Here is a 20,041-nt window from a genome sequence, read left to right on the forward strand (position 1 = left end):
AGATCGTGACCTGGCTGAAGTCGGACGCTTAACCGACTGCGCCACCCAGGCGCCCCTAATTTTTTAAGAGAGAAATAGCTAGTAACATGTGAAAAATGTTGAAACTCACTAATAACCAAGACGTGCAAATTAAAATTATGAGGTATTATTTTTCATGTTTTAAAGGCTAATTCCCAGTAGGAGGGAGAAGGCAGTAAAAAAGGAAATTAAATCAATTACTAAAAGGCATACAAAGCGGTTCAAATCTGAAAGGCCATTTGTCAGTGTCTACCAAGCGCTCTAAAAGTGTCCATCACTTTTTTTTTAATTCAGGTATAATTGACATGCAACATTACACTAGTTTCAGGTATATAATATAATGAGTTGATACTTGTATGTATTGCGAAATGATCACAACGATGAGTCTAGCTAACATGTAAAAATATGGAATGCTTCGTGAATTTGTGTGTCATCCTGGCACAGGGGCCATGCTGATCTTCTCTGTATATGTGCTACCAAAGCGAGCACAAGTGTTCGTTACTTTTGATCAGAAATTCTAACTCTGGAAAATGTATCAGTTACAGATTTAGTACATGAGTTACTGATACCGAACTTATAATGGCAGATAAAAAATAAATATCAAACGATAAGGTTCATTAGAAGAATGGGAAAATAGCTCAAGTAAAGTCTAAAGAAAAAGCTAAAGAGTTCATGGTACACCCATATAATGGACTACTGTGTTCTATCCAAAAGTATTTTGATATTATTTAATAGGAAAGTGTTCACAGAACACTTTTATATGTCATAAAATGTTATGTATAGTATAATTTTAATTATTAATCATACTGTGAAGTTTTTATACACATATATACATGCACCAATATACAAGGCTAGAAGAAATACCCTAAAATATTAAGTTTTTTTTTCACATGATAGAACTGTGAATACTTTACATAATGTAAATTTTCTATATTTTCTGAAGTCTCTCTCGGTGAGAGAAATAATATACAACAAATCTGGCGAGTAAGAATTTCAACTCATATTTTTTCAGGACTTCCACAACCTGTAACCAATAGGCTCATCCAATCTTGCCTTTCACAAAGTTCAACATAAAACTGGCCAACTCCATTTTCTCACTACCTCCAAATCATGCTCTGCCTTCCAACCAACCTCTGTTCAAGCTACATTTCATGTGTACACTCAAGGTAACAAAAGTAGCTAAACAATATTAAAGTTGAAATCTTAATGAACTCAATCTCTGTCTAGGATCACATAGAAACAGGAATACCCCAACAGTCAAAAGTAATCACATACCCCCCAAAAATATTTTCCTTACATCTTTTAAAGAACCTTGAAATGAGATCCAGTTCATTATCCACAGCCAAACTGCTCAAAGTCCATTGTGCAGCCTCCATATTTCCCTCAGACCTTCCTTTCTGCCATGCCCACACAAGCGTTCTCACCTTCTTCTAACCTATGACCCAGTTGTCTTCTTTGGTTATATCCTCTCTTTTTCATGTCACATCTCTTGTCTCTGACCAGTCTCCAGATTGGCAAAGGTAGAACTATGAGAGGGAAAGCTGCAGTTTCCACATCTGCAGAGAATAAACACTGTCCTACCAATATCATAAGATGTAAGGTTTTAAATATCTTAAAACTGTACAGCATTGTACATGTTGTGACTATTGTAACCTCATTTCTTATTTGCACAATAGGTATTACTAATATATAACTAATACTCTGTAAGCACTATTTTATCCATAATATCCACAACTATGGAAGTATTTACACTTCATTATTCCCTGTCTTCCTTCCTGAACCAAATCCATCATTAACTCTATTTTACCTTCAAATTATATCTTAAGTCATCCACAGCTCTTTGTGTCCATCAGCACCCATCTAACCCAAGTATCTATGATCTCTGAAGTAACTTCCGACTTATACTCCCATCCACTCTTGCCTCCTCCACACTATTATGCATACAAGAGCCAAACATTTTTCTGAAAAGTTAATCAAAAGTAATCAATTCCAAGAGTCACAATGTCCAATGGTTTCTTTAACAGACATGATAGGCCCAGTTATTTGAGTAGAACATAGATGATGAAGTTCATACATAATGACATAAGACCACAAAAGAGTAACTAGAACGCATAAAAGGGATGTTTACTTTGCCATAGAACTCTGTAAGTCTGTGTAGCCAGGAGAGAGAGAAGTATGCTGACAAATTACTTATTCAACTTTACAAAACATATTTGAACACATTTACATTGTTTTTCCCACAGATGACTACACTAGTAAAGTTTATAAACCAAGCACACACTCTGTATGAACTAAGTACCTTAACAGCTTCTTACTGTAATTAGGATAAAATCTTTGAACCTTACCATTGACCTACAAGTCTATGCTTCTTATCTCTCCAGCCAATATCTCCAGGCTTATTATGCTTATACTGACTTTGTTTCTTTACTATTTCAGCCCTTTCCCACATTTGTGGGATTCCATTCCATTTGCCCTATTCCACCTGAATAGTTTCCACAGGGGTTCAACCATTTTGAAGCATGTATGCCAAACTGATGTTAGGGTTTGACAGGAATGTATTTGCATGCAGAGCTGACGAGCTTCCTGAGACAATACTAATAATAGGATAAGAAACATCCAGCTACTGAAATGATCTCAATCTATTAGCACTGTTCATTGAAATACAAAAGTGATTCTGAAGATGCCATGCCAGCATTTATTTCATTCCAATCCCACGGACTGGGAGATTTGTGATTTAAAGATTGTTGTGTAAAATCAGTAATTGCTTTTTCTCTTCTGGGAAACTGGTCCTCTATATAAAGAAAAATAAGTGGGATGCCTACTGCTAGTTACTATTTCCCCCTTCTTTGCTGATTGAACTTTGATTTTATTTTAGGTGTCACTGTGTCAGGTTAAATGCTGGCTTCTGCCTAAAAGCTTACAGTGTCCGTTGACAGGCACATTTATGGCTAATGACACATATGCAAGACATTCCTGGGAAAGATTATGGTTTCTGGGGAAAAAAGAATGGATGTACCTGGTAAGGCACATCCCTTTCCCATATTTTCCTACCTTGGATGTGGATATGATTTCTAAATCTCTAGCAGCCATCTGCTAACCATAAAATGAAAAACATTAAGCAAAGGTCAAGAGATCCACAGAGAAGCTGGCCTGACATCTTTAACCTACCAAACCAACTCTATCAGGTATTTATTTCCAATTCTACATGACCCTTTCTCATTGATTTATGGGAGAATAAAATATGTTTGCTAAGTCTAGATAGCTCCTGTGTTTTGGTGTCCAAGGGCCTACTTCTGGTTATGTGACCTCATGTTCCAACAAAGCTAGAAATCCCTTAAAGCTCCAAAACCAAGTGGTAGTTTGTAATCTAGCAAAAGAGAGTATCTATGTCCTGATTATGTTTCATGTTAAGTATAAAATGGTAATTGAGACATTTTTCTGAAACACTTGTTTTCAAAGAAGCAAAAATTACAGGGAAGAGTGCCCAGCTGAGAACAAAGTTACTGAATTCTGGAAGCTGAGATATTAGCAGAAACACATAAATGAAGGAAGTTTTAGTTTACCCTTCTAGGCCCATGACAGACCAACTGGTTGAATATAATCAGTAATGTTATCAACATCCTAAATGACATAAAAAATAGGGTATCTCTAGTGGACATTTATTAAACTCTTTATTCTAGAAAAAAAAAGAAATGTTTTATTTTTCAAGTGTCCATGGAACAGTCATACAGATTGGTTCTGGGTCCTAGATAATAAGAGGGCTCTGAATAAAAGGTGATTGTACAGTTTCACCAAAAACTCTATAGTTGTTTGTCCCAAAATGGCAGCCACTGGACGCAGGTGGATATTCAAATTCAAATGAATTAAAATTAAGTTAAATTTAATTTGAGTTCCTCAGTCATACTAGCCACATATGGCTATAGGATAACACAAATATAGAAAAAATTTCATCACTGCAGAAAGTTCTCTTGAACAGTGTTGCTTTAGGTACTGAGACACAGCTATACACCTAGGACATTCCTCAGTATATAACGTATATAACTGATTGGATTGCCCCTGGAGAATAAGCTCCATGAGGGAAGAGATTTTTATCAAAGTTACACACTGCTTGGGAATGCAAGCTGGTGCAGCCACTCTCGAAAACAGTATGGAGGTTCCTCAAAAAAACTAAAACTAGAACTACCCTACAACCCAGCAATTGCACTACTAGGCATTTATCCATGGGATACAGGTGTGCTGTTTCGAAGGGACATATGCACCCACATGTTTATAGCAGCACTATCAACAATAGCCAAAGTATGGAAAGAGCCCAAATGTCCATCGATGCATGAATGGATAAAGAAGATGTGGTATATATATACAATGGAGTATTACTCAGCAATCAAAAAGAATGAAATCTTGCCATTTGCAACTACGCCAATGGAACTGGAGGGTATTATGCTAAATGAAATTAGTCAGTCAGAGAAAGACAAAAATCCTATGACTTCACTCATATGAGGACTTTAGGAGACAAAACAGATGAACATAAGGGAAGGGAAACAAAAATAATATAAAAACAGGGAGGGGGACAAAACAGAAGAGATTCATAAATATGGAAAACAAACTGAGGGTTACTGGAGGGGTGGTGGGAGGGGGGGATGGGCTAAATGGGTAAGGGACACTGAGGAATCTACTCTTGAAATCATTGTTACACTATATGCTAACTAATTTGGATGTAAATTTTAAAAAATAAAAAAATAAAATAAAAAAAAAAACAAAGTTACACACTGCTCTACCTCTAATGCCAAGACAGGAGCTTATACATACCTGGTGGTCAACAAATAATTGTTTGGAGAATTCAGAGTTCTCAGTTCAGCTGGGTATAATATGAAATATATTTTATTCTCAAAATTTCTTGTACTTTCCTGGCCTTGGACACTCAATCTGCCTAGAGAACACATCTCATTTTATTTCCATTATATTCCTATTTAAGCTTTAGTCTAGTCTAATGACTTCTATATTCTCATTAAAATGGAAAAGCTCAGTCTTTTCCCTCCTCTAGAGTTCTTCCCTACTGTATTTCTCTTCTTTGTGTCTCTTTACTATTCACATGGAATACTTCAGTTCTGACACTTCTGGTCACCAAATATGTGGAGGTTTGTCTCCCACAACAAGAAATTCTCTGTGACACCAGCAATTCAAGTCAGTTCTGACATTATCTACCTGGAGATGCTGTCAGATCCCACTGGTTAAATCCCACCAGATTGTCCTTCCCCCCCCCCCCCCCCATATACTTCAGATGCCCGCCACACACCTATATTTCTGACCAATTGGCTATAGACTGGAGTATCCAAACACTTCCTCCTTGAGTTTGATTAATTTGCTAGAGTAGCTCACAGAACTCAGAGAGATGCTTATTTATGTCGACCAGTTTATTAAAGGATATGATTAAGAATACAGAGGAACAACCAGATGACAAGATACCAAAGGTGAGGCCTGGGAGGGTCCCAAGTATGGGAGTTTCTGTTTCTTTGGAGATAGAGCTCATCACCCTCCAGTACATGGATGTGATCACAACCTGGAAGCTCCCTGAATGCCATACTTTTGGGATTCTATGGAGGCTTCATCATGTAGTCATAGCCAATTATTAACTCCATTTCTATCCCCTGTACGTCTCTGGAGTGAGAGTGGGGCAGAGCTGAAATTTCCAAGCTTCTAATCATGGCTTGGACTTTCTGGTGACCAGCCCCCATCCAGGCAATATCCAACAACCATTCAGAGTCACCTCATTAGAACATGAGATGTTCCTAGTGCTCTTATCACTCAGGAATTCATAAGGGCTTTTAGGATAACTGTGTCAGGAATAGGGTCAAATAAAAGTATTAGAACAAAAGGTTTTCCTGGTGTTCTATCACTTAAGATAATTACTAGGATTTCAGGATCTCTGTGCCAGGAATGGAGGAGCAGGAACCAATATATATATATATATATATATATATATATATATATATATATATATATATTATCTATGATCTCATGCTCATCCACTTACTAAAATCTCAGTCGTCTTATTCAGGAGAATATTTTGTCAACTTCAAATCTTCATAGTCACCATGGAGTTTCTTTCCAATCTCCAAGTAGGACACCACTCTTGCTCGCTTTCTCCTTCCTCCCCTCCTCCTCCCTCCCTCCCTCCCTCCATCCATCTTTCTCCCCCTCCCATCTCTCTCCCTCTCTCTCTCTCCCCCCTCTCTCCTTCATCTCTCTCTCTCTCTCTCTCTCTCTCTCTCTCTCCCCTTCCTTCTCCTTACTACCAGTTCTCCCACCCTTACCTTCCCATTAGAGTGCAAGCTTCTGATGCCTCTCTTGCACCTGTCTTGTTCAGGAGAGGAGGCAGCAGCAGGAAGAGAGGGAGGAGATTTTGACTATGTTACTGTCAGTTGACTCAAAATGGACAGGTCTCTCCCAATCTTGGTCTGCTTCTCCTACTACCTGTGGCCTATGTTATCAAGGTGATCTTATTGTATGAGGCTGCACTGTTTTCCAGAGACCTCACCTAGGCCCCCCTCCATCCTGGAAGAGATTCTTCATCCTCTTTCTCAACTCTGCCAATCACTGATGTCACTGGTTTTTCTTAAGAACTGCTTATTTCTGCTTCATATTTCCAATATCTTTATTTTCTTTGAAAACACTTCTTTTACTTATTTTAAATTCTTGTTTGTTCTACTCCACTAACTATTCCTCTTAGAATAGGTATCATATTATGCAATTCCTTTTTTTAATCCTTATGTAACTCAGATGCTTGATTATATTTGTGAGCTCTTATTCCTTTGACAGTGTCAGCTTTCTTGGATGCTTAGAACAAGATAGTGAGCTTGGATATATTATTGTGTGTTATATATATATATATATATATATATATATATATATATATATGATATTTAAAACCATGAAAATGGATGGGATCACCTAGGGAGAAAGTATGTAGAGACAAGATGAGGATTATGATAGAGCTTAAAGGAATTCTAATATTGAAAGTTAAGGGAAAGCAGAGGAATAAGCAAAGACTACTGACAGCCAGAGGGGTAAAGGGAATGCAGAGAGGCTATAGTGTTACAGACCCAAGAATGTTTCAGTAAGGAGGGCATGGGTATTTGCGTCAAATCTGTTTCAAGCAAGATGAAAAGTGAAACACCTGACTTTGCAAACAAAAAACAACAATTTTACTCAATCCTTTGGATCTCATGAAGTCTGTGGAAACATTCTTGTTACTATTAGCTGGCACAAATATGGGCATGAAACAGCAAAAGGCTATGCTTTCCACCTTTCCACCACAGCGTAAGTTCATTTATTCCACAGCCACCTCAATCAACACCCTACCTCAGGAGGGACCGCCAGGCAGTATACAAAAGAAGCAAACACTTGCCATGGCCTTCTACTCACAAAGGAAAATAGGAAATTTTTCCCAGAGCTCAGTAAAGGTTTGGTTGCCTTCTTGGCAGGCCAACCCTCAGAAGCAGGAAGACAGCCTACTCCCAGGAGGTGAGTTGTGTCCCCAGACATCATCTTACAGTCAGTCAGGCAGAATATGTGAAATAAACAAAACAAACAAAAGAGTCCAGTGGGTTCCAGACTGTGCTCTGTCAGGATTTTAGGGTACTCTCCATATTTGATTCAAATTATAGATACTTAGATGATAGAAAGGTAGGTAGGTAAGTAGGTAGATAGAGCTATCTGATCTGTCTATACTTAAGAAAAGAGCATGTACATATACATATACATACAGGGGAACCTGGATGGCTCAGTCATTTGAGCATCAGACTCAATTTCAACTCAGGTCATGATCCCAGGGTTGTGGTATCAAGCCCCAAGTGGAGCTCCAAGCAAAGTGTAGAGCCTGCTTGGGATTCTCTCTCTCTCTCCCTCTACCCCTCTCCCCCACTTGTGCTCTCTCTCTCTCAAAAAAACTTGTGGAATTACCTTGTGGAATGATACTAGTTAGGTTTTGTGCAAATCTCAGTTGAAAACATTCCCACCATCTTGTAACTGCAAGGTGAACTATTTAAAAATAAGTATATCATTTGAACTACTTATCTTTGTGATTTATGGGATATGTTTATAGAATAGAAAACAGGTCATTGAGGGAGGAGCGAAGATGGCAGAATAGCATGGAAACTTTTTTGTCTCACATCCATGAAATACAACTAACCATCCTGCACACCTAGAAAACTGATTTGAGGATTTACACAATAATCTGCACAACCTGAACCATAGAACTCAGCAGGTACACAGTGCAGACAGGTGAACTGGGGGAGCAAGAAGCCACAGAGGGCAGGGAGCTGTTTTTGTGTGGGGAGAGAGGATGGAGATGGGGGGGTGGAGATGGGAAAAGCATTCCCCCCAAAGCAGCTGGAGAGAAAGTGGAAAAGTGGAAACAGCCACAGGAACTGAACAAAAAAGGGAGAAAGGAGAAAGGAGAGGGTTCAAATTCCATTAAGACTCATGGGCCTGGGTGGCTTAGTCAGTTAAGTGTCTGACTTCAGCCCAGGTCATGATCCCACGCTTTGTGGGTTCGAGCCCTGGTCGGGCTCTGTGCTGATAGCTTGGAGCCTGAAGCCTGCTTCAGATTCTGTATCTCTTTCTCTCTCTCTGCCCCTCCCCTGCTTGGACTCTGTCTCTTTATCTCCCAAAAATAAATAAATATTAAAAATAAATAAAGAAATAAAGAAAGAAAGAAATTCCATTGAGACTCTATAAACAGGGGGAGCGCAGAGTCTGAAACTCCACAGCTCAATACCTGGTGGTGCTCTGGTGGGAAGGGTGAATCCCCAGGAGCAGAGTGAGGTCCAGGGGTCTTCAGGCCACAGGGAAGAGGTGGTTCCCCTGCTGGGAGGACATTTGGTAGAGGCTGTTCAGCTCCCCCCCCCACCGCCCCAGGCAAAGGTGTCAGCAGACCCCGGAGAACAACCACATTCACTGGTGGTGGAACAATGTTGTCAAGGGTGAAGACTGGTGCCAGATGTGTGTTGAGATTTTCCCTAATCCCCGAAATGCTGCTGCTACACAATCACATGAACATTTTCTGGGGCAGTCTGGCACCCAGCCACAGTCTCTGGGCATCGGCAGCAGCACCGTCCTGCGAACATTCCTGGCTGGGGCCGGCACCTGGTCATTGCTCAGTGAGACCCTTCCCCAGAAGATGTGAGCAGGACACAGTTGCAGTCCCTCAAAAGTCAGGGGTCAGGAAACACAGCCTCATCTGAGATAAAACTCAGGAGAGAGGTGCCACCTGGCAACCTGATGACTTGGTCACAAACAGTGTAAAAGTGGGGAGTGGACAGAAGCCAGAGACACAGGACATGTGCACAATTGCTGATGGGGAGAACAGAGTTCCAATACTAGATACTGGGTAGCTGGGTGACATTTTCACCCCTCCTGTGCATGCACATACACACCTAAAAGTACCACAAAAATCCACCCCAGTAAGCTAAGAAGCGCCATCTAGTGAATAATTGAGCCATTACACTAAGCCCCACCCAACTGGGCCAACCTTACTCTTCATGGTCACCCTAAGTCTCTCTGCCTGCTTAGTTCATGGTCTATAAAGTGCTTCATAGTTTGGCTTCTAGGGGAAAATGATATAATTTCAATCGTATTTTAGTCTGTTCGCTGGTCCATCTATTCAATTTTCTTCTTTTTTTATCATCTTCATTTATTTTCTTTGTCTTGAATACAGAAAGAAAAAATTATTCTTACATTCAATTTTTATTAAAAATATTTTTCTTTCATTTTTCTCTATTGTATTTTTTTTTACTTTTTTGTAAGATTTTCAAATTTTATTTTACTTCCATCATTTCCTTTTATTCTACTTCACTGTATTCATTTTTTTCAAATTTTCAAATGTCTTCCTTTTTTTCTTTTTCCCCCCTTTTTTCTCTAATCTATCAAGCTCCTTTCAACAACCATACCAAAACACACCTAGGATCTAGCATCATTTATTTGATTCATGTGTGTGTGTGTGTGTGTGTGTGTGTGTGTGTGTGTTGTTTTTAATTTTTTAATTTTAATTTTTTTTACCTTATTAATTCCTTTTCTTCCTTCAAAATGATGAAATGAAGGAATTCACCCCAAAAGAAAGAGCAAGAAGAAATGACAGCCAAGGACTTAATCAACACAGATACGAGCATAATGTCTGAACCAGAATTTAGAATCACGATAATAAGAATACTAGCTGGGGTTGAAAATAGACTAGAATCCCTTTGTGCAGAGATAAAAGAAGTAAAACTAGTCATGATGAAATAAAAAATGCTATAACTGAGCTGCAATCTCAAATGTATGCCACAGCAGCAAGGATGGATGAGGCAGAGAAGTGAATCAGTGTTATACAGGACAAACTTATGGAGAATAATGAAACCAAAAAAAAAAAAAAAAAAAAGAGGAGACTAAAGCAAAAGAGCATGATTTCAGAATTAGAGAAATCAGTGACTCATAAAAAAGGAACAACATCAGAATCATAGGAGTCCCAGATGAAGAGAGAGAAATTGGGGTTGAAGGGTTATGTGAGCAAGTCATAGCGGACAACTTTCCTAACCTGGGGAAAGACACAGACATCAAATTTCAGGAAGCACAAAGGACTCCCATTAGATTCATCAAAAACTGACCAGCAACCAGGTATATCATAGTCAAATTCACAAAATACTGAGGCAAGGAAAGAATTATGAAAGCAGCAAGGGAGAAACAGTCCTTAACCTTCAAGGGAAGAGACATCAGGTATGCAGCAGACCTATCCACAGAAACTCGGCAGGCCAGAAAGGAGTAGCAGGATATATTCAATGTGCTGAATTGGAAAAATATGTAGCCAAGAATTCTTTATCCAGCAAGGCTGCCATTCAAAATAGAAGGAAAGACTAAAAGTTTCTCGGACAAACAAAAATTAAAGGAGTTCATTACCACTAAACCAGCCCTGCAAGAAATTTTAAGGAGGATTCTCTGAGGAGAAAAAAAGACAAATTTAAAAAAAGCAAGAAAGCAAGAAAAGAAAAGAAAAGAAAAGAAAAGAAAAGAAAAGAAAAGACCAAAAGCAACAAAGACTAGAAAGGACCAGAGAACACCACCAGAAACTCCAACTCTATAAGAAACGTAATGGCAATAAATTCATATCTTTCAGTGCTCATTCTAAACATCAATGGACTAAATGCTCCAATTAAAAGACATAGGGTAACAGAATGGATAAGAAAACAAGATCCATCTATATGCTGTTTACAAGAGATCCACTTTAGACCTAAAGACATCTTCAGATTGAAAGTAAGGGGAATGGAGAACCACCTATCATGCTAATGGTTGACAAAAGAAAGTTGGAGTAGCCATACTTAAATCAGACAATCTACACTTTAGAATTTTTTTGACATTTATTTATTATTGAGAGACAGAGAGACACAGAGCATGAGCAGGGGAAGGATAGAGAGAAGGGGAGATACAGAATCTGAAGTAGGCTCCAAGCTCTGAGCTGTCATCACAAAGCCCAATGTGGGGTTTGAACTCACAAACTGCAAGATCATGACCTGAGCCACAGTCAGTTGCTTAACCAACTGACCCACCCAGGCACCCCAAGAATCTAGACTTTAAATTGTCTAGATTTAGACAAGAGATGTAACAAGAGATGAAGAAGGGCATTATATCATAATTAAGGGGTCTATACACCAAGAAGACCTAACAATTGTAAATATTTATGCTTCAAATGTGAAGCACCCAAATATGTAAGTCAATTAATCATGAAAATAAAGAAACTCATTGATAGTAATACCATAATAGTAACGAACATCAACACCCCACTTAATGCAATAGATCATCTAAATAGAAAATCAACAAGGAAACAATGGCTTTGAATGACACACTGGGCCTGAGGGACTTAACAGATATATTCAGAACATTTCTTCCTAAAGAAGCAGAATATACATTCTTCTCCAGTGCACATGGAATGTTCTCCAGAATAGATTACATACTGGGACACAAATCAGCCCTCAACCAGTACAAAAAGACTGAGATCAGACCATGCATATTTTCAGACCACAACACTATGAAACTCAAAATCAACCACAAGACAAAATTTAGAAAGATAACAAATATTTGGAGACTAAAGAACATCTTACTAAAGAATGAATGGGCTAACCAAGAAGTTAAAGAGGAAATTAAAAGGTTCATGGAAACCAAAGAAAATGATAACACTACAGCCCAAAACCTATGGGATGCAGCAAAGGCAGTCATAAGAGGGAAGTATACAGAAATCCAGGCCTTCCTAAAGAAGGAAGAAAGGTCTCAAATACACAACCTAACCTTACACCTTAAAGAGATGGAAAAAGAACAGCAAATAAAATGAAAAACCTGCAGAAGATGGGAAATAATAAATAGTAAAGCAGAAATCAATGCTATTGAAGTCAAAAAACAACAACAACAACAAAACACAGTAGAACAGATCAATGAAACCAGAAGCTGGTTCTTTGAAAGAATTAACAAAATTGATAAACTGCTAGTCAGTTTTATCAAAAAGAAAAAGCAAAGGACATAACAGAATAAAATCAAGAATGAAAGAGGAGAGATCACAACCAACACAGCAGGAATAAAAGCAATAATAAGAAAATATTATGAGCAATTATACGCCAATAAAATGGGCAATCTGGAAGAAATGGACAAATTCTTAGAAACATAAACTGCCAAAACTGAAACAGGAAGAATTAGAGAATTTGAACAGACCCATAACCAGTAAAGAAATCAAATTAGTAATCAAAAATCTCCCAAGAAACAAGAGTCCACTACCAGATGACTTTCCAGGGGAATTCTACCAAATATTTAAGAAAAAGTTAACACCTATTCTATTGAAGCTGTTCCAGAAAATAGAAATGGAAGTAAAACTTCCAAACTCTTTCAATGAAGCCAGCATTACCTTGATTCCAAAGCCAGAGAAAGACCCCATAAAAAGGAGAACTATAGACTAATTTCCCTGATAAACATGGAGACAAAAGTCCTCAACAAGATATTAGCCAACTGGATCCAACAATACATTTAAAAAATTATTCATTATGACCAAGTGAGTTTTATACCTGGGATGCAGGGCTGGTTCAATATTTGCAAAAAAAAATCAATGTGATTCATCACATCAATAAAAGAAAGGACAAGAACCACACAATCCTCTCAATAGATGCAGAGAAAGCATTTGGCAAAATACAGCTCCTTTCTTGATAAAAATTTCAAGAAAGTAGGGATAAAAGGATCATACCTCAAGATCATAAAAGCCATATATGAAAGACCCAATGCTAATATCATCCTCAATGGGGAAAAACCGAGAGCTTTACCCCTAGGTCAGGAACAAGACAGGGATGTCCACCCTCGCCACTGTTATTCAACACAGTATTGGAAATCTTAGCCTCAGCAATCAGACAACACAAAGAAATAAAAGGCATCTAAATCAACCAAGAGAGGGTCAAACTTTCAATCTTTGCACATGACACAATACTCTATATGGAAAACCCAAAAGATTCCACCAAAAAACTGCTAGAACTGATTCATGAATTCAGCAAAGTTGCAGGATATAAAATCAATGCATAGAAATCAGTTGCATTCCTATACACCAACAATGAAGCAACAGAAAAAGAAATCAAGGAATCGATCCCATTTACAGTTGCACAAAAAAACATAAAATGCCTAGGAATAAATCTAACCAAAGAGGTGAAAAATCTATACACTAAAAACTATACAAAGCTTATGAAAGAAATTGAATAAGACACAAAAAAAATGGAAAAAGATTCCATGCTCCTGGGTAGGAAGAACAAATACTGTTAAAATGTCAATACTACCCAAAGCAATCTACATATTCAATGCAATCCCTATCAAAATAACACCAGCATTCTTCACAGAGGTAGAACAAGCAATCCTTTTGTATGGAACCAGAAAAGACCCCGAATAGCCAAAGCAATCCTGAAAAAGAAAACCAAAGCAGGAGCATCAAAATTCTGGACTTCAAGCTGTATTACAAAGCTGTAATCATCAAGACATTATGGTACTGGCACAAAAACAGACACTTAGATCAATGGAACAGAATAGAGAACCCAAAAATGGACCCACAAACCTATGGCCAACTATCTTTGACAAAGCAGGAAAGAATATCCAATGGAATAAAGACAGTCTCTTCACCAAGTGATGCTGGGAAAACTGGACAGCGACATGCAGAAAAATTAACCTGGACCACTTTCTTATACCATACACAAAAATAAACTCAAAGTGGATGAAAGACCTCAGTGTAAGACATCAAGCCATCAAAATCCTCGAGGAAAAAGCAGGCAAAACCTCTTGACCTTGGTCGCACAACTTTACTCAACAGGTCTCCGGAGACAAGGGAAACAAAAACAAAAATGAACTATTGGGACTTCATCAAAATAAACAGCTTCTGCACAGCAAAGGAAACAATCAGCAAACTCAAAGGCAACCAATGGAATGGGAGAAGATATTTGCAATGACATGTCAGATAAGAGGTTAGTATCCAAAATCTACAAAGAACTTATCAAACTCAACACCCAAAAAAGAAATAATCCAGTGAAGAAAGACATGAATAGACACTTCTCCAAAGACGTCCAGATGGCCAACTGACACATGAAAAAATGCTCAATATCACTCATCATCATGGAAAGACAAATCAACACCACAATGTGATACCACCTCACCCCGTCAGAATGGCTAACATTAACAACTCAGGCAACAACAGATGTTGGCGAGGATGCAGAGAAAGAGGATCTCTTTTGCACTGCTGGTGGGAATGAAAACTGGTGCAGCCACTCTGGAAAACAGTATGGAGATTCCTCAAAAAATTAAAAATAGAACTACCCTACGACCCAGCATTTGCACTACTAGGTATTTTATTCAAGGGATACAAGCATGCTGTTTCAAAGGGCCACATGCACCCCAATGTTTATAGCAGCACTATCAACAATAGCCAAAGTATGGATAGAACCTAAATGTCCATCGAAGGATAAAAGGGTAAAGAATATGTAGTATGTATACACACACACACACACACACACACACACACACACACACACACAATGGAGTATTATTCAGCAATCAAAAAGAATGAAATCTTGCCATTTGCAACTATGTGGATGGAACTAGAGGGTATTATGCTAAGCGAGATTAGAGAAAGACAAGTATCATATGACTTCACTTACATGAGGAATTTAAGATACAAAACAGATGAACATAAGGGAAGGAAAGCAAAAATAATATAAAAACAGGGAGGAGGACAAAACATAAGAGACTCTTAAATATGGAGAACAAACAGAGGGTTATAGGAGGGATTGTGGGAGGCGGGATGGGCTAAATGGATAAGGGCCATTAAGGAATCTACTCCTGAAATCATTCTTGCACTACATGCTAACTAACTTGGATGTAAATTTTTAAAATTAATTAATTAATTTTAAAAAAGAAGAGAGAATAGGTCACTGAGACAAAAATGAAAATATTATGCATAAATGCTGATTTATAGTAATTAAAATAGCCTTATTATTCTAATTGAACTTTGTGGGTATTGTTAAATTTTAAAATAGAAAATGGTAACAAACTTGTTTTTTTTTTTTTTCTTTTCTATTGGGGTCCTTTCCTTACCTTTTCTTTGTTGTTGTTGTTTTACATTTTTTTTTACTGAAATGAAACAAACATACAAAGAAGATCATAATCTCAAGCTTGGTGAAATGTCATCAAAAGAACACATTCATGTAACCATCCCTAGAACAAAAAGTAAAACATTAGCAGCATTTCAGAAGCCCTTCATCCCACTCTTAATCACTTGCCCCTACCTACTCCCCAAATATAAACACTATTTTGACTTGCTATCCTGACACCATAAATTCATAGTGTCTACTTAAACTTTATATGAATGAAATAATACATAATGGAAGATTCTGAGACTGGATTCCTTTAATAACATTGTATTTGTAAGATTTCTATGTTTTGGTATATGTAATAGTTTATTCATTTCTATAGATATGTAGAATTTTACTATGTGAATATACCAAATTTATCTATTTCACTTAGTGGCCGTTTTGCCTTTCTCTGGTTTACTTTATTATTATAAGGGCAATTTTGATCATTCTTTAGATGTATTATAGTACATCATAAATTTGTGGTTATAAAATTTACATATATTTAACTTGAGTAAATAATCACTAATAATTTTTCAGAGTGATTGTATGAGCTACCCAAAGCCATCTATAGATTCAACGTGATCCTTATCAAAATTCCAATGGTGTTTTTCACAGAAAAAAATCCTAAAATTTATATAGAACCACAAAAGTGTCTAAATAGCCAAAATAATCTTGAGAAAAAGAACAAAGCTAGGAGTATCACACTTCTTTATTTCAAACTGTATTACACAGCTATAATAAAACAGTGTGGTACCAGCATAAAAACATACACATAGGCCAATGGAAAAGAATCAAGAGCCCAGAAATAAACCCACACATATACAGTCAACTAATATTCGACAATGGAACCAAGAGTGTTCAATGGGGAAAGGACAGTCCTTTTCAGAAATGGTACCAAGAAAACTGATATTCATATGCAAAAGAATGAAATTGGACCACTATTTTACACTTCTCAAAAAAAGTAACCTGAAATGGATTAAAGACTTAAATGTAAGACTTAAACCTTATAACTCAGAATAAAACATAGGGAAAACTCCCTGACATGGGTGTTCACAACATTTTTTTGGATATGATACCAAAAACACAAGAAACAAGAGGAAAAATAAACAAGTGGGACTATATCAAACTAAAAAGTTTCTGCACAGCAAATGAAACAATCAACAAAATAAAAAGGGAAACTACAGAATGGGAGAAAAAACATTTGCAAACTATACATCTGACAAGGGCTACTATCCAAAATATGTAAGAAACTCATGCAACTCAATAGCAAACAAACAAACAAGAAAAAAAAAAAAAACCCTGATTTTAAAATGGGCAGAGGACATAGACATTTTTTTTTCCAAAGAAAATGCACAAATGGCCAACAAGTACATGAAAAGATACTCAACATCACTAATCATTGGGGAAATGCAAAACCACAGTAAGATATTACCTCACCTATTAGAATGACTATTATCAGAAATATATATAATACATGCTGGTGAGGGTGTGGAGAAAAGAGAACATTTCTGTATTGTTGGAGGGAATGTCAATTTGGTGCAGCCACTATGGAAAACAGTATGAGAGTTTCTCAAACAAGTAAAAGTAGATCCAGAAATGCCACTTCTGTGTATATATCAAAAGAAAATAAAATCACTATCTCAAAGAGATAGCTGCACCCCCATGTTATCATATTCATAATAGCAACGACATGTGAACAGCCATACGTTCGTTGATGAATAGATGGATAAAGAAAATTATATATAATATATATATGCATATAATCATACACACATACACTAGGACATTATTCAACCATAAAAAGAAGGAAATCCTGCCTTTTATTACATGGATGAACCTTGAGGGCATTATGCTAAGTGAGATAAGTCAGACACAAAAACATTAATATTGCATGATCTCATATGTGAAATTTTAAAAAGCTGAACTGATAGAAACAGAAAGTAGAATGGTGGTTGCTAGGGACTGAAGGATGGGGGAAATGGGAAGATGTTTGTCAAGTGCACAAACTTTGAGTTATAAAATAAGTAAGATCTGGGTTTAATGTACAGCATGGTGACTATAACAATACTACATTATTATATACTTGAAAGTTGCTGAAAGTTTAAATCTTAACTATTCTCACCACATACACATAGTGACTATATGAGGTGATGGAGTGTTAACTAAACCTGTTGTGGTAATCATTTCACAATATATATGAATCATATCGTCTCATTGTATATTTTAAATTTACACAGTGTTATGTGTCAAATATATTTTCAATAAAGCTGGAAAAATAAAATAAAATAAAATAAAATTAAATAAAATTAAATTAAATTAAATAAATGTTTTCTGGAGGGAAAAAAATGGTTGTATGAATTTATACCCTTCCAGCAGTATAGGAGAATTCCTATTACTCTACAACCAACCATTAGTATTATCAGTCTTTTTTAATTTTAGCAAGTCTGATAGTTATATGCTGGTATCTTATGATTCTAATTTGAATTTCTCTGATGACTAATGATACTGAAATTTCTTTTCTTTTACCTGGTAAAGACTTCTGCTCATTTTTCTATTGGATATCTGGATCCTTCTTATTGATTTCTAGGAGTTTTATAGAGACAGAGACATAGATTCCAGATGGAGTTCTCTGTTGGTTACTGTATATTTCATATATATTCCATTCTGTCAACACTATCAACTCAACCAAATCTTGAGGTTACATTTTTGCTAGTTTTAATTTCCATTTCCAACTGTGTATGTCTATTTAGCAGTCACTGAGACATTGCTGGTTTCTGTGAGACTTATAGGGCTTAGCATTGCCAGGGTAGGTCTGCTCTACAGTAGTATATGAAATAGGTTTCTTTTACAGGTGAAAGAAAAGCCACCTCCTTATCAGGGTTTGGTACATCCCTTCCTGCTGGAATAATACATTCTTATATGACTTAATATGCAGAAGTTCAGGTCTTTTCTTTGTGATTCTTTTCAGTGTGATCTCTAGAACTCTTATGGCTTAGTTTTAGTGACTCTCTCTTCCCACCTCCCCCAAACTCCTTTGCACCATCGTCTTCACTGCTAGGCCCAACATGCCTGCTTGGCTTGGTCCTACAGAGGTGATTTTAATCTGGAGTGCAGCTGACTGGGGCACCAAACTCTGAATGGCAATGGGGTTTTAATCTTGAAGCCACAGTTTCAGTAGATGGGTGGGCAAATCCAGGATTCTCTTTGACAAGCTAGTGGTTTGGCTACTTTCTACATTCTTCGGCATCAGTAAATTTTATCCCATCAAGTAAGCAGGGAAAGGTGTCAAGAGCTTACCTGAGTCATTCCTTGGCTCCTTCTGGCCAGCCTCACATCCTCTGGTAAAAACAGGTAGGCTTACTGGCCATTGACAGTATTCAAAAAAAGAAACAATAGGTTATGAAGGCTGGGCCAGTATATGTGGACCAATGTGTCTCTCGTCAGGGAAGAGAGAGGCTGCTTCCTGATCTGCAGAATAAGCTTTTCTGATGTCTTCAAATCCTCTTTTCCCTGGATGCACCAGCTTCCATGGGATTAGTGAGATGAATCCCACTTCTGATATCTTAGAATCCAGCATGTTTTCACTCTCTTGATGGTGTCTTTTGGTGATCAGAAGTTCCTAGTTTTACTGTATTCCAACTTACCAAAATTTCCTTCTAAAGTAAACTATTTTGTGCCCTTTTATAGAAATTTTTGCCTACCTATGGATAAAGATATTCTCTTATGTTATCCTCTCAAAGCTTATTACTTTTCCTTTTGCATTTATATCTAAAATTTACCTAGAATCAATTTTTGTATATAGTGCGAGATAGGCTTTCATTTTTGAGGTAGGGAAGGAATAAAAATGTTTTCACTCTTACAAGAGTTTGAAAATCACATGGCTATAATATATATCATCATTTAATGGGTACAGAAATAAAATCTAAAAGATGAAGTGATTTTTCTAGAGTCATATATTGTGGCTAGACCCTGGTAACCATTGACCCGACTTCTAATTTTAAATCTGTTCTCCCTCCTCTTTCCTCTTTTCTGTCTTCTTCAAGGGCCAGTGTCCTAATGTTCTTCCCACTATTTCTCCGCTTAAAAATATTTTCTGTATTTATGTAAGGTATCAATGGTCATAGCTTAGGGTTGTCATTCTGTAAGTATCTCCATTTCATATAATCATTAAGTAAAAACTGGTGATGTTTTAAAGTAGACTTTTAAGAGAATGCCATTATGTGTGAAAGAATTAGGCTGGGGTGACAAGATGTTTAAATGTCTTTCCTTATTGATAAAGGCTCCAAGTTTAGGATAAAGGTATTAGAGGCCCACACATTCTAGAGGGATGCTACACAAAAACAGTAGGACTTGCT

The 20,041-nt window shown here is 37.2% G+C and overlaps 1 pseudogene; it reads right to left on the reverse strand.

Moving 5' to 3' along the window:
- Positions 1-417: 417 nt before the first annotated feature.
- LOC112866185 (U6 spliceosomal RNA) lies at positions 418-507 on the reverse strand (annotated as a pseudogene).
- Between the last annotated feature and the right edge of the window lie 19,534 nt (positions 508-20,041).

This window comes from Puma concolor, chromosome D1 (genome assembly GCF_028749965.1).
Source record: "Puma concolor isolate L17-30 chromosome D1, mPumCon1.1.hap2, whole genome shotgun sequence".
NCBI lineage: Eukaryota > Metazoa > Chordata > Mammalia > Carnivora > Felidae > Puma > Puma concolor.